Raw genomic sequence first — 3953 nt, 5'->3', positions numbered from 1 at the left:
TCTACACTGCCTTTCCATCACCATACTACCTGCATGCATGTAACCCATGTCTTCTGTAACCCATATCCTCCTGAAAAGCAGCTGAAAAAGGGCTGGTACATCATCATCTCATCCCTCCCTTCTCTGGGACCAAATTTCTGAATTAGTTATATTTCTAGTATTTCTGAACAAAATACTGGACAGAAGAAACTTGAGAGAGAAAAACTTCTTTGTGCTTAATTTCCTGGGGCTTTTGGCTCATTGTGAACTGACGAAGGTAGGCCCAAGCAGCTCCATCTATGATGGCAGAACATAAGTTTGACATATTCACATTAAAATGCATGAAGCAGGCCAGTGTCAGGAGTAGGTATGACCTTCAAGGCTCTCATCTCGTCACCTACTTTCACTACCCAGACACCGTCTCCTACACATTAAACACAGAATCATAAACTGGGAACTGAATATTTAGGACATGAGCCTGCAGTGGATGCGTTATATTCAATGCATAATTACTATCAATCTCTTAACATAGAATGTTCATGTCTACCTCATAATGTGGAAGTTACTTAGTATGTCTCAAAAAGCTGATTGTGCTTGTTGCTAGACTAATCACCAATCCAATCAAATTTCCTCCTGGAATCAGGTAAACTTTTTTGTTTGGTCCAAATAGCTCAAAGTCAAACTCACATATTATTGATAAAAGGGTAAATGTTTCATTCCAAAATAAATTAAAAAAAAAAAAACAGAACAACATAAAAGACTGGCCCAACATAATACAGGATGCCTACAGAGAAAGTACCAAATACTGCACATCTATTTCTGATATCTGTGATTATCAGGGTTTTGACAACCCCCATTACTATGCCCTTGTTAGGTTACGGTTCACATAATATTTATTTTGAACAAAGATCTCTCATTGTGTGTTCCTTTGGGGAACATAACATATTCCTGGGAACTCTGACTTGATATCATTTTTCAAGTAGACTGTAAATTCACACTTTTAGGTTGACATACATTGCTTTGTTAGGGGCTTTCTATAGAGATCATAATCCTGCCACTCAATGCATGACTCTCCAGTTCTCCTTTGAAATCTGAGCAGAAGCTTCCATGCCCTTATAACCTCCTTCCTGTGGCTAATATAACTAACATCAAGTAAAATGTTCCAAGGCTTGGTACCAAAGGAACACTCATATGATCACTTTGGACAATGGCTTCATCAGTCTCAGAATGCCTGGTCATCAATTTCTGTGCAACTTCTTTCTTTGAATATCACAGCTATAGATTACTCTGGGGAGATCTGAAAACAAAAATTCCCATGGGAGTTTACAAATTTATATAGTTCTATTAACTTATTATCTCACATATTACATCCTGACTGCATTTTTCCTACATCCCTCTGCTTATCCCCCTCCTACACGCCCCTTATACCACCCCATCCACTCCTCCATCATTTCCCATCAGAAAAAAGGGCAGTCCTCCCAGGTTATCAACTAAATTTGGAATGTCAAGTTGCAATAAGATTGGCGCCTTCCCTCACATTAAAAGTTTATATTCTTGAATGTTTTCTTTTTACATTCTTGTTGATGCCCAAGATGCTTGAGACAGTCTTCCTATTATCCTTTCACAAATACCTGACTTCATTTTAGTCTTTTCACAGCCACAGTTGCCTTAGTCCAAACATTACACATTCTTGTCTTCTAGCCAAACTACATGTTTTATTGAAGATTAGGTGCTAATTTTTACTTCTTCTTCTCACTATAGATCTTATTAAATGTAACCAGAAACATGTATGGCGCTCTCTAAGGTGTTCTGCTGTGAACTTTTCCTCATCACACTAAGTTCTTAAGTAGTTTTGTTCAGCCTCACACAAAACCTCAGGTTACAGGTAAAATGGAGACAAGCACTTCACCAAAAAATGACACAGATGGCCTCTAATGTGATTCCAGGGAAAGTTCCACTTACAACTAAAACCCCACTCCCTGCTGGACAAGCTCATGTAAATATTTTTGCTTTCTTAGACTCATCAATCAACCCAGTCTACTGAACTCTAAACTTGCTTAGGCTTATTCATAGCTATTTTGCTAATTTGTCTTTAAAGCTGTTGCAAATGTGTCTGAAATACTTCTCATGGCTAGTGGCAAATGCACATCCATCCACCATCACTTCTCTCTGGATATCATCTTTCCACTGCTACAACAACATACATGACTAGAACAATTTCAAAAGTTTGCTTTGGCTTATGTCTTCAGGGTTTTAGTGCATGGTTACTATATTGAATCAGTGAGGGCCACTCTGGTGAGATACAACAGTATGACAGAAAGGTGCTGTTGAGAAAAACTGCTCATCTTTGGTTAACAGCAAACAAAGAGAAATGAAGTAACAGTTGGTAATCACAAACGTACTTAAAAGCATTCCCTAGGCGGTCTTCTTCACCCATTTTAGCCCATGTCCTAGTAAATAACTCTAAGAAATACTCATCAATAGATTAATCCATTTATGAAGTTACTATCCTTATAACCCAATGACATTTCAATAGTGACATCAGCTCAGAACCAAACTTAAACATACAAGCCTACCTTGAATATTCCTCACATTCATACTATTGAAACCCTAAATATAACTGTTTTTAAAGACAAAAACTGTGGTGTGAAATTGGCCCTTCCTGAACTCACCTACACTTCTTGGCCTCTTCTGCTTGATTCCAGTTTTTTCGTGATAAACATGACTCAAAACACACTGGTCCCATTTATATTCTTAGTTATGAGGCCACTTTCAGTTACAATTCACTCTCTTTTGAATGCATTTACTTCACTGGTCATATACCTCATTTTTAGGTTTCATTCAATGAATACATTATACTATTCTGTTTGATCTCTAGAATCTCTTCTTTGTGTGTAGAGGAGTTTGATCAGTCTATTGCCTTATCTGTAGAGAGTCTATAAAGACTTAAGAGAAACCCTGTCTCGAAAAACCAAAAAAAAAAAAAAAAAAACATGTTCTATACATAATGGTTGAAAAAATGAATTAAAAACTTACAAGGCACTCTTTCTAAGCTGGCAGTCCTTAAGGATGAAAACATGTTCAGCTGGAGCACCAAGATTGTGAAGCCCAATAGCCAGAAGCAAGATGAGTTCGAGTCTGGCATCTCTCATGTGCTGCTCGAGCTAGAGATGAACTCAGATCTCAAGACGCAGCTGTAGGAACTCAACATCTCGGCAGCCAAGAAAATTAAAGTAGACGGTGGTCCGAAAGCTATCATAATTTTTGTAGCAGTTCCTCCTCTGAAGTCTTTCCAGAAAATCCAAGTCCAGCTAGTTCATGAATTGGAGAAAAAGTTCAGTGGGAAGCATGTAGTCTTCATTGCTCATAGGAGGATTCTGCCCCAAGCCAACCCAGAAAAGCCAGATGAAAAATAAGCAAAGGTGCCCCAGAAGCCGCACCCTGACAGCAGTGCATGATGCCATCCTTGAGGAATTGGTCTTCCCAAGTGATACTGTGGGGAAGAGGATCCGTGTGAAACTGGATGGCAGCCGGCTTGTGAAGCTCATTCAGACAAAGCAGAGCAGAACAACGTGGAGCACAAGGTGGAAACTTTTTCTGGTGTGTACAAGAAGCTCACAGGCCTCAGGGACTAAACCACCAACCAACGAATACACATGGTGGGACTCATGGCTCCAGCTGCATATATAGGTCCTGTGAAGGCTCTATGCCCCAGTGTAGGAGAATGCCAGGGACAGGAAGCCGGAGTGAGTGTGTTGGTGAGCAGGGGAAAGAGGGAAGGGATAGGAGGTTTTCAGAGGGAACACCAAGAAAGGGGGATAACATTTGAATGTAAGTGGAATAACTTACGACCTCTCCTATTGCTTTCAATCCTAACACAAACCCTCATGACCTTTATCAGATCACTGATATAAAAAATAGCATTTTAAGAATTTATGAGTGTGAATATGTCACTTGAGCCCTTTAAGCCATCA

At 39.4% G+C, this 3953-nt stretch overlaps 1 pseudogene; it reads left to right on the top strand.

Moving 5' to 3' along the window:
- Positions 1-3056: 3056 nt before the first annotated feature.
- On the top strand, positions 3057-3614 carry LOC110297946 (small ribosomal subunit protein eS7 pseudogene; annotated as a pseudogene).
- Positions 3615-3953: the final 339 nt, after the last annotated feature.

This window comes from Mus caroli, unplaced genomic scaffold, assembly GCF_978045245.1.
Source record: "Mus caroli unplaced genomic scaffold, Mus_caroli_1 scaffold_8, whole genome shotgun sequence".
Lineage (NCBI taxonomy): Eukaryota > Metazoa > Chordata > Mammalia > Rodentia > Muridae > Mus > Mus caroli.
Note: the sequence above shows the minus strand (reverse complement) of the source record. Positions and strands in the feature narration are given on the sequence as shown.